At 38.5% G+C, this 12,588-nt stretch overlaps 1 long non-coding RNA gene across 3 annotated transcripts in view; it reads right to left on the bottom strand.

Annotated features, from left to right (window-relative positions):
- LOC110472836 (uncharacterized) overlaps window positions 1-11,244 on the bottom strand; it is a 79,238-nt gene extending 67,994 nt beyond the window's left edge. For all 3 annotated transcript variants that reach the window (XR_014954299.1, XR_014954307.1, XR_014954338.1), the window contains exon 1: window positions 653-11,244. This is a non-coding gene — a long non-coding RNA (uncharacterized LOC110472836). The remainder of the gene's footprint in view (window positions 1-652) is intronic.
- Between the last annotated feature and the right edge of the window lie 1,344 nt (window positions 11,245-12,588).

Genomic DNA, 12,588 nt, shown 5'->3' with positions numbered 1-12,588 from the left:
ACAGCCCTTGGGCACCCCTTGGCACTTTGCTCTCTTCCTGTAGTGAACAAATGTGGAAGCCTCATTCTTTAGCTCCTGCAGAATTGTCCAGCCAACATCAAATTAAGTGTGGTGAACTGTAGTGCTCTCTCTATTTTTGGAAGGTGCCAACACCCAAATCTATTTAATCTGGTAACGTATGCAAATGAAGAAATTTGAATGGGGCAATCACTAAAATTGTAATAAAAAAAAAGGAAGTAAAGAAAGCACTAGTTTGCTGTAATTTAATGGCTATATAGCTGGTTAATCCTTTCAAGCTTACATACATTAACTTCACAATGCTGTCTACTGCACCTTTTCTCTTTTATGAAACCCTAAAACACATGAAATGGACAAGTTTTGTAGGATCTGGCTCAAAACTTTAAGGTTTCCTATTGGTTAGGAAGAAGCACAACCATTGGAATGCAGCAACATATTTCACTTTGTCTTTTTAAACTTAAGCAAACACAACAAGAATAATTAAAGTAACTTTCACAAACAGAATATTTTTAAACGTTTGATTTTAGCATTTGCATTGAACTACTAAATTTCTCACAGTGCAAATTCATATCTAGCATGCCAAGAAAAGATAACAAAAGCAGCGACAGAAAAATCTTTTACAATATCGCCTCACCTGCAAGCCTGGAGAAGTGTCTTCTGTGAAAATAAAAGAGAAGAAATACTCAATGACTTGTTCTGGGTGCTAAAAAGTGTAGCCCTCAAACTCTTTTCAGAAAACACCAGTGATGTTCAAATTAGAGCTATTTAGATACTTTTTATTGGTTTGTTTTATATGCAACATACTAGGACCTGAATGGAGAGCACGCCTCTCACATAAGTTGCCAACAGCCATCACTAGTGACATTTTGTTCCCTCCCAACAGTTCTGGTTTCTAAACGTGAGCCTCTGATGAAAGGCTGGCCTCCAGCAGCAATGCTCCAAGCCACGTTGCTGCTTCACAGCCTTCAATTTATATTCCAGTCACGAACATGACACTTCTTTTGTTAGCTTTTGATTGTCATCTTCTGTTTTCAGCATTAATCCCCATAACAAAAATTGTCATTGTGATAGGTGCTGTGGAAATCAGTAAGATTAATAAGTAGTTGGTATAATATCTAAATACTCTCCCCTATCAAGATGAGTATGTTGCTGAATTTGTGCTATGTGGAACAGCTGACAGTAGAAATAGTTATAATAGATCACTTTGACAACTTTAGATTTACATAATGGATTCATCCACTTTGCAGATTGGGTTTGTGCACATTCTCTCAGCATGCAAAACATGCCTATTACCTTTAAAACATTTGCTTTGAGTGGTATATTCTGCTACATAAAGTGTATTTCTTTTGCAGTCTGTAGACTTAAATATGTATTTTAAGAGACATGGATTAGTACCTTTATATGTTATGTGCAAACAAAGTAAATTAATATTCCTGCACTAAAGTTCATGCACCTCTTTAGTGATTATATCACATTTTCATTTAATTCACACAAGTTGACATTTTTCTATTTTAAATTCCTTTATCCCTTTTTCAGATTGAGAAAACATAATTAGCAGCAAATAAAGACACTGCAGAAACTGTGCCTGGAAAACTTATACCTTTTCCAGTTTGGTCACCACACATCAGAAATATATTTATTACCAAAAAATAATCAAGGATTCATTATAGTTCTAGTCCAATTCCACAAATACAAAGAACAAAAGCAGCAGAAGAGGCTGAAAAGGGCCCTGTATCCAATGGAAGATAATCCTCTCTACAAACATGGATTTTGGGGAGGAGGCCACATGGTCTTCTGAGGTCTCCTCATCTGGGAGAACTTTTGGAACAAGCAGTGGCCTGGGCACATTCTGCTCAGTGATCAGACCAAGAGATATTCAATACCACGAAAATTCTGTGTATGTGTGCTGTGTGACTTTGGAAAGAGGCTTGCACATCTTCCCAGCAGGACACACAGCCCTGAAGAAACATAATTTCAGAAATTTTGGGGTCTTAAAAGAATATTTCTGCTTTGCCATCACACAAAGTGGTTCCCAGCATAGGGACAGCCTGAAAAGTCCCTCACTCAAGGGTTTGTACTCCTAATCCCCAAGCCAGTGGTCTTCACCCCTGCAGGATGGGCAGCTCTGGAACTCTCTGAGGTCCAAGTCCATGGGATTTCAGCATACAGCTCCAAAAGAGCTCAATGAGCCTTTGGACCACCTCTCACATCCTCTTACAAATGTCTCAGAGAATTGTTTTTTGTCAGATTTGCTGTAGTTACAGGACACAGGGAATGTAGCTTGCTGCACACTCTGGACACCTGAGCATTAGCCTCTGACAAAATGATTTGAATTTTAATCTATGGGAAGTTCCAAAAGCGAAATTTTCTGTGAACTTCAAATCCTTCTTTTTTGGCTAGGAATAATATTGTGTCATTTATTACACACAAATATCACCAAAAAAATTAATTTCTTTACTTATACTACTATCTTAGACATCTATTTCTGAAAAGACAAATGCTATTTTTTACTTGGGAATATATAAGCACCTCACTACATGTTTTTTCCCATCAGTACTTAAAAAAGGTGGAAAAACACTAACAATTATATTTCCCAAGTTAACAAGTTACTCAAGGCAAAATAGGCAGGATGTCACAAAGCAAGGAACTGAAGACAGGCAGTTTGAAGTCAAATTGTGTAGATTGAGACACTTAGAATCTATCACATCACCTTAAATATTATTCTGAATTATGAGCATGAGATCATGTATGAGCTGTTGTTGCTTTTCATAGTTTGAAGAATGTGAATAATTTGCAAATTAACAGATGCACTTTAAGATAATTAGAGCCTCAGATAACCTTACTTTAAATGAAATAACACTTTTTTTTTTTTTATTTTGCATGGTGGAATATATTGCCATCATTGGACTAAAACACAAGCAATGTCTGCCAGCAATAAGTGTAGCTAATGGCTCTAAACAGTTCCTGTAATTTATTTGATTTTATAAAGTGACTTTAAATAAAATAAAACCTGCAATTATCCATTTTGTTGTTCACTTATATCTTTTTAAAAAATGGTGTAAAACACAATAAATGTTCATACAAGTTCTCAGATGCCAAGGTAAATGTTGCACTTATATATGGAATACATATATAGTGTATATATGGAATGGTATGGAATATATAAGTCTATATATGGAAATATATGTATGCATTTTTAGTTGAGTATTAATAGGAAGTCCACATTTTTCTTACCCAATTATTGGATATAATACTTTTCAACATCCAGGTAGCCTTACATTTGAAGTAATCTCGATTTTGCGTGATTCTGCTTGGGTGCTATTAATGAAATAAATGCTTCTTAATAACCATTTCAGGGTGATTCTATGGGACTGCATGGCTGTATAAGAAAAAATAACCATGTACATTAAAAATAATTAAAAATGCAAATGGACAACAAATTTGGCAGCACATTCTCTGGCCTCTCAAAAATGCTAAGGGAATGGCTGTGATGTTGAATACAAATCACCAGTGAGGCCCTTTTTTATTCATCCTGCAATTTCTTATAACTGGGATGTACATTTTTCATGCCTAATGTTTTCAGGTAATTAAGCAGCCTCCAAACACCTACCTGTTGGCATATTTCCCCAGTAGGAAGAGGGATGTTTGGACTGATGGTGTTTTGTCTTCCCAAAGACAAAAACCATGGAGTCCAGCATTCCTGGGGATGGCTGAGCACCTTCCAGCCCATAGGAAGTGGTGAGGGAACTCCTTGTTGTGTTTTTGCTTTGCCTTTGAGATAAAGTGTCGTTATCTCAAGCCATAAGTTCTCTCACTTTTGCCCTCCCAGTTTTCTCCCCGATCCTGCTGGCTGGGGAGTGAGTGAGCAACTGCGTGGGGCTTGGCTGCTGGCTGGGATTAAATCACAACACCTACAAAGTGTGATTCTTTGAGTGGTGGGAAGAGTAACTACAGCAACTAACAAGACATGAGCCTGCAGAAGGCAAAAGAGGGCTGGCTGCTCCTCCACTGTGTTAAAATTTCTTATCACATCAAAGAGCAAGAACAAAATGGGAAGAGAAAAGATGTGTAGGGAGAATCAAGGCATGAGCTGCAAAGTAATCAAACCACTTAAGTGAGAAGTAAGTGATGAGGATGTTTTAGGAAAGTGACATTTCTGAATCCCATCTTCCATCTAGACCTTACACTTTTATATCCAGATTACTGCTCACAGCAAGCTGTCTCAGCTCCTGGGCTTTCCCTTTGTCTCTGCTATGATTAATACGACAGATATTTCTTCTAGCTGTTCCTATTCTTTGCTGTGCTGTCTCTCTCATGCACTTGCTGTTTCTCTTTCTGCCTCTCATTATTTGCTTAGGCTTTCAAGCCCTCTGTGACAGCATTCACAGAACAAAAGGTTGCCATTACATTTATCCCTATTTATCCTCCTTTGATGTTGAATTGAATTTTGTTCTGCTAGCATGAAGAAAGCTACATTTGTCATCATCTTCATCATCTCTATTTTACTTAAATCACCTTGAACACAACTGTAATTTATTTCCTAAATTTATCAAAATCCTTTACAACCAAAAAGTTTTCACAAGCCCTTACTCTATTACTTCTCTAGTGAATAAAATGAGGTAAATGCAGGTATGTTTGTAACCAGAATGCATTTAGGCATTTTTCTCTTCTACCTTAAGAGCCTCCTGGAAGGTACAGAGTGGCCAATTAGCTAGCTATGTATAGAAGTAAGGAAGAAAAGGACTAATCATCATAATGATTTGTTCCTTTTCTTACTTTTCATTGACATTCTAAAAAAAAAAAAAAATTCACAGGTAGGAAAAAGTCTTATTTAAAGTAAAATTGCCCTTCAAAAGTAGCAGAAGTCTGCAGAGGGATCAGGTTACACATCATATTTGCCAATCTGCTGCCTACAACCTCCAGCTGCTTCCAGAACCATTAACCATGTACTCATTTTTGCTGGGATAGACTTGAATTTCCTCCCAGTGGTATAAGGTTATGGTTTGGATTTCTGCTGAACACAATGATGATAATAGAGAGGTGCTTTTTTATGGCTGAACACGGCTTGCACAGAGCCGAGGCTTTTTCTGCTTCTCATAGGGCTGGGATGGAGAGGATGGAGAGGAGATGGAGACTGGGCAGTCATGAGGAGACACAGCCAGGAAAGGTGACCCCAATATACAAAAGGGAGGGTCCATCTCCTATGACAACATGCTCAGAACATAAAGCAGATGGGAGAAAGAAGAAGGGGGGATAGTTTGGAATCACACTGTTTGTCTTTCCAAGTCCCTGTTACGTATGACGGAGCCTTGCTGTCTTGGAGATGCCTGCCAGGGCAAGCAGTGAATGAATTCCTTGCTTTATCTTGTGTGCACAGCTTTTGCTTTCCCTATCAAACTGTCCTTATCTCAATCCACAAGTTTTCTGGTTTTTACCCATGCAGTTCTTTCCCTGATCCCTGGTAAGGGAGTGAGCAAGTGGCTGCATGGAGCTTGGATGCTGGCTGGGGTTGAACCACCAGAACCATCACTGCATTTTGTGTGATTGGTTGCAAGGTTTTTGCAGATTGGCAATAAATGAGAAACATTGTTGCAAAGATACCACAAATGCAGCAGAACTATATTATTCATGACTCTCTATGACATTGATTCAATGACAAGAAACTGAAGTCTAGTGCAGCCATGATTTTTTGTGAAACCAGAAAGCCACTGCTCCTCAAAGTGTTCCATTCTAATCAAAACCATCTGTACTATACCCTCCTTATAGCATGCATTCAGATGTGACAAAATGGTGGTTAGTTATGACTTGACATGCCTCTGGAACAATAAATAGTGTTTACCTCTCCTTATAGAAAAATGTATTGAGACTGAGTTAAATCAGTTGTCTAAAATTGTGACTGGTTAAAATCCCAGACTCCACATGGATTATGACATTCACTGACACACACACACACACAAGGTGAGAAGGTGGGTGCCACTCAGCTCACAGGGAAACTATGCAAAGGCAACACTAAAACTTCTGTTAATAAAGTGACACAAGGGAAGACTCTTTACTCCCAGTGGCAACCCTCATACTGAGACTGGAGCAATTTTCTAAATGAAGTACCAAAACCAGGTGAAGCACTAGGAGTTCAGAAGAAAAACATCAAAAGCTATCAGGAGAAGTTCACAGAAAAGAGCAACTACATATATGTTGAACTTCAAGTGCCAGAAGTGCCACAACACAGGTAGGACGTGCCTTTGTTCAGCCTCTCCATGAACACAGCAGAAGGTGCAGAAAATGCTATGTTAAGCTGGTCACCATTGCTTCCATTCTGAGAAAGCTGAATATGTCTGTAGAAAAAGGTTTTCTAATAGAAAGGACTACCTACCAGCTACTTAAAGTTTACATTCAGAGACAGTCTCACTAATTAATTCTCTGTGCTCTACTTCCCTTTTCTTGGCAGAGAAAAATGAGAGCCCAGCACATGCTGTTTGCCAGCATTAAGCAGCTTTTCAAAAACACGCTGCAGGCTTGGATATATCAAAAAGATGATGCTAATAGCACAGGATCAATGACTTCCTTGTGACTCAGGGTAGAGGTCAAATCTATAGGCTCTCTAACCTCGGTACAAATTTTGCCACAGCCACTGATTGCTGATGATCTGCTCATAGACTCCACCAGCATAGCAATGTATGACTCTTATCCCTTCAGGTATGCTTCTCAAACAGGACCTTCAGCAGAGACAGCAGACACAATTTTCTCTCACAGACACAGATACATACCAAGGTCAAAGATCAGTGCAGGCACCCTCCCTCAATTTCAGTTGCTGCAAGTGATCTGAAGGAACACGACCCCAGTCCTTACATTGCTTAGTGTACCCCTCTTCTCTAAAGGGGAATATGTCTGAATAACATTAAGCTCAGAGAAAAAATTTAGCCTAAGACCTGCATTTTGCTCTCATTACTAATAAAGAAAAAGATTTCTCTGTCACTGCAGAAGCGTGTTTTGAAATTAGGCCAGTCACAGCCAGCTGGGTGGACAATGGAGCAGGAGTTCAATGTACTTACAGCATGCTAGGAGGCATCACTGCTAACAAACAAGGTCTCTAATACCTTTAGAAATTAGGGAGGTGCAGTAAACAGCTTTCTCTGCCAAAGAACAGCAAGAAGCTTGAGGAACCTGTTCAGTCCTTCAATAGCACCAGACATGTAGCATCAAAGTATTTTCTCATGCTTTAATCAGAGAAGAAAAACTCTAGTGTGGTTAATTTGGTTTGGTTGAACTTTATCAGATTTCCTTCTTTGACATTATACAATGTGCTTCTATAAATCCTTGGCATAAATTGAAAATCCAACCTCAGAGCAAACCAACAACCTTATTCAACGCACAAAAATTCACAAAATGGAACATTGCCCTTTTCTCAGCTACTATTATATCCTACAGAAAATCTTCAAATTTTGTCTAAACTTCATTCTTCTCTAAAACTGGAAACAAGCCTTGTTTCATACTATAAAAATCGACATGTTAAAATGAACACAATAAACTAGAAGAGTTTGAAATGTCCATGCTTGTTTCATGAATGTACTGAAGTCAATGCATCATCTCATACCAATGAAGAAGTGCAATGACAAGAAAGAACCTTTTCCTGACATTGAATGGCTGCTTTGGCACCAATCTGGCAGTATTCACATGTTTTATTCTATAGCTATATTACCTTCTGTGGGTATATGAGTCTTTTGTTGTGTCATGTCCTCAAAGTATTAGGCAACAGCCACAAAGCCTATGAAAGATTATTCATAGACTCAGATTGTATGGCTGAATATAGTTCTCATGTTTTATGCAAGCCTGAATTATATACACTCAAAGTGAGCTGTTCAATTCAGAGACTAACAGAGCTCCATTTTAAAATTATATAGTAATTTTTGAATTAACAAAAAAGGGAAACCATAGCACCTGTGGTTTATTGCATAGCTAAAGCTGTTAAATATGCAGTATAAATTTGGAAAGAATAAAAAAGCCTTTAAACAAGAAAGCTTATAAAAAACAAGTCTCACTTTGGAGTGAACTTTGACACTCCAGCTATAAAATTTTTAAAATAGTGCTCAAAAAGAGGAATTATATCACACAAGTTTCTCTTTCATGGAACCTGACACCTACTCCATTCTATCTCACCCTTAAGGGTCACTAGCATCATACCTATTGCAGAATATCTGCCTACACATAAGAATCTAATAGAGCCACAGGGTAATAAAAAAAATTGCCATTAAATTGTGAAGTTGAAATATTTTTTTCTTTACATGTTTTGTGGTGGTGCCTCACCTTTGGACTGCAATCCTGTCATAACATCAGAGACCAAGCAGCAGTGGAGTGGGGTTTTTGAAGTTCAAGCACCACTAACAAGCAAAAATCCTTAAGGAAATGTTCCCTCCTCACACAGCAAGTAGAAAATCACCTGCAGATGGGCAGTAATCCAATCAAACCTGTTAGCTGTACAATAAACTTCATTGAAGTGAATTATGGAAGTGTGTGGCTAAAATGGTGGAGGCACTCAAACACATTGACAGGTAGGCATTGTCAGAGCTAAGAAACTATACTTACTCTTTTTTTTTTTTTACTTATCATAAAAAAGAGACCTAGGGGCTGGAAAAGAAAATAAGAGAAAAAAGAGATAGATAGGCAGAGGCAATAGCTGATGCTACCAAGATGACAAAAAAATAACTTCATCAGGGCTATGAAATACGTTACTACATCATTGAAAAACCAAAAACAAAAAAACAACCAACCAAAGGAAAAAACCCAAAAAACTTCAGAGCTGTTGCATCTTAAATCTATCCATTGAGAAAGATTATATGCTAATATCAGAACAACACAGTTTTTTTTAAGCCCTACAAAATGTTAAGTTCAGATTGGCACAACAAACAGAACAAGATCCTTGTTCTTTGGGCTGGCATTTACATTTTGCTTCTTCAAAGTATACATATAGTACAAAGTATACAAAAAGTTGTTTTTAAACATCTTTCACTCCTCAACCTCCCCACCCAGACTCAGAGTTGCATCATTCCTGTCTGTCAGCAGATAATTCAAAACATGTACCTCAGCAGACAGTAGGTTGCTGCCATCTGTGTTTAATCAGAGATGTCTGCCTCACTTTTTGTGCACTGTGTGATACTATAAGCAAATAAAACATAACACAAATTAAAGTAATATTGAATGAAAGACAGGCATTCCTGGGCATGGGACAGATGCTATCCATTTTGTTAGGGGACTCCTGATGTGAAATGGAAGTCAAAGCAAACAGGAGATTGCAGAAGGGGAAAGAAAAAGGAGCTGGAGTGCTTATTGCTTGCTATTCAACTGTTGAAAGTCTTTTTGTAGCATCTTTCTGACCACAATCAGAATTAAGGGGTGAGTGGGGAAAAGTCATTTGATATCAAAAGAGTAAAAGTCAAGAACAACCAGTCTGAAACTTCATGTTCCACAGTCCCCTAGACTATTCAAAAGCTAACCATAAACAATAGACATCACACACTCATTTGACACTCTCTTTACATTACGACACAAGTCCCCAAAAGCCAGTGAAGGTCTCTGGTCATGCAAGAGAAGTACCAAGACACAGGATGAAGTACTTGTATGGCAGACACTCCATTATTCATCTGCCATGAAGGGGAAATCTGGGCATAGCTGGCCCTGCAGATTGGGCAGCTGGCAGAAGCATTGTGCCCAGAATACACTGGTGCCAAGCAGCTGCCAGGGAAAAGTGGGATTTTCCTAGGAGCTCTAAGGACGTTTCTGTACTGTTGGCACATCACTATGTGAATCACTACCTGCCTCTGGGGGAAACCTATAAATGCCCAATATGTTCTTCATGAATATTTACAGGTTCAGAGCTAAGTAGTTCTGCCCCTGTCATATTCCTGTAGAGCAAATTTCCATAGCTACTCCTGTCTCCTTTGTTATCAGTGCTCAAAGTGAGACAAGGGGACAGGCAGCTTGCACTCCTCTACATTCCAGGGACACTCACTGAACTCACTCTCAAGGACTGAGTGGCAAAGAATTTGTCATATTGTCCTGTTTTTTATGGGTTCAGCTTTTGCCAATCATGAATCTCAGATGCAGTGTTGAAAATGTGAGCACAGGTGCATTTTAGAAATATGAATTAAGTTTTGAGCAGCAAAACTTGGCACTGATCTATGCCAAAAGTCTGGATTTTGGTAGAAAATTTAAAGAATCAAATTCAAAAGCCAAGTAAAAAACTGCAAGTCAAAACTTACATTAATCAGAACATACCAAAATATTAGTAGAAAATCAAAATATTCTAATGGTCTTACAGCCAGTCTAAGTATTTTCTAGCTAACCACTTTTAATCACCAAGAAGAATAAGATAACCAAGTACATTTATAGTCTGTGACTCAGCTGGCAATAACTTGAGTTTTCAAGAGCACACACAAGAATTTATTGCCTGAGCCCAGTGAAACTGCACAGGTTTGCACAACTGGATAAATAAGGAAGCGTGTACATTAATGTCTAATGAGAAGGGGCCAGTTTCTTTCTTCATTTGAAAGATAACTAAGAAAATTTAGTTCCTATACACTCAACTTAAATCTCTGAGTGTTTCTTCACTTCTCTGGGAAACCTCTGAATTCTGCAGATCCGTTCTTCTTTAGAGGCTCGAGCTCTTTTAGGTTCTAAATTCAGAAATTATTTTTACAAGCTTGGTAAGTGGATGCTTTACAACATTCTGCACACCATTTTCCACATTCTTCAAGTCTGTAAGTCGGATTTCACTGTCCATTTGTGAAGTTCCATGTAAAGCCACACAAATAACAAAGACAGAAAACAAAGAAAAACACCCTACCTGACCCCAGCTACTTAAAGATACTGTTTATGTTCATCTAAGAGTGAAACCTGAAATTGTGCAGCACTCTAGTGGCACTCACAGCAATCACCAGGCACAGTTTGGTGGTTCTGAAATGTCCTGTTTTACAGTCTCTGAAAACAAGTAGCTTTGAAGAACTGAATAACTAGAACTTCCTAAAGGTCTGCTATGGAAGAAGTGTAGTTTCAAGTGATGGAACCAAAGAAAAATTGCCTACAAATTGGGCTGAGTTGAGAGTTTCTCAAGAAAGATAGTGCTGTGTGATAGGAATGGGACCACAGCTGGTGTCACAGCTGGTGGCACTGGAACCTCTCACTGTCTGCTTGAGACTGATATCCACAAACACAGAAACAGCTCCGGATGACAGATTTCTGACCACAAAAAAAAAAACATGTTTCTGATCTATTAACTCTAAAAGTGCGGGGGGGGGGGGGGGGGGGAGCAAAAGCAATAATTTTCCATTAATCCTAAGGGAACCTGTACTTGAATATACCTCAAAATGCTTGTACAGGTATCAACAGAGGCTGCCATTTAGTGCTTGCAAACACACAAAGGAGCTGTGTCTACAGGGACATGGTTTCTAGGCCTGTCCTTGTGCTGAATCAGAGAGAAACTCATTTCAGAAGTGTTCCCACTTCCACACTTTCCTTTCTTAGTTTTGCATTTCTTAATGAAGAATGAAAAATAAACGAAAAGCATCAACAAACAATAACAAAAAAAAGCTCAGCATAAGTTACTCTTATGGTATCAACCATGGGACTGGCATAGAAGTGCTCAGTTTCTCTTAAGAGAAGTGACTGAGACAGTGCTGTAGGTCTGGATGGTACTTTTGAAACTAAAATCTGTTTATGCCTTCCATTGAGTGATCACTTATTGCAATCTGTCTGCTGAATGATGGGGATAGACATGATCCTTGCTCTAGACACTGCTCTATAAAATCTTATCAGGCTCCTTTAATACAGAAAGTAACTTCATTAGTAACTTGCTTCTCTTCATCTATTCTCAGGTTGAATAATGCCTTCTTTGCAAATAACACTAATTTAGGTACATTTCCTTTGCAAGTAATGCTAATCAGTCACACCAGCTCTCCCTGCAGTATTAATCTTTGACTTACTAGGGTTTCCAAAGATGAAGAAGGAGGTTTGGAGAAGTAAAAAATGCAATTTCACTTGTTTAATAAATATTCCCATCATGTAGCTTCTACCAATGCCCTATCCAATATGGCAAAAAGAACTCTAAGCCCAGTTCATTTCATTATTGTTGACTTTTCCTTTTAAAATAATGTCACCTTTCTCATATGAAATCAATTTATACTGTTTGTTGCACAAAATTTAAATATTCACATTCAAAATCAGATTTTTCCCATCTTTTTGCTACCTGCCTCTGTTTCTCTTAAGCTTCCCATGCAGCTTTATATGCTGACTGAAGGTCATAAAAAGTGCCTGGAATGAGATTTTTATGTCAGCAAAGACAAGTTGTGGATAGGATTTTGTAGTTCCTTAGACACATCTCCAGAGGAGACCCCCAGTAAGTGTGACATTATGCATCCCACGTCTCTGCTGTCTGCTGTGCCTGGGACCCCTCAGCAGAGACTCAGACTTTCTCCCCCTCCCTCTCCTTGGACAAAATTAAAAATGTAAACTTGAGTTCGGGATAGCCCCACTCCAATTGCAGACAGCTTCTCACAGCCATTAACGTTTTCCTTGCCAGCA

This window comes from Lonchura striata, chromosome 1, assembly GCF_050655825.1.
Source record: "Lonchura striata isolate lonStrDom1 chromosome 1, ASM5065582v1, whole genome shotgun sequence".
Lineage (NCBI taxonomy): Eukaryota > Metazoa > Chordata > Aves > Passeriformes > Estrildidae > Lonchura > Lonchura striata.
The sequence above is the reverse complement of the archived record's forward strand: the minus strand, read 5'-3'. Positions and strand labels throughout refer to the sequence as shown.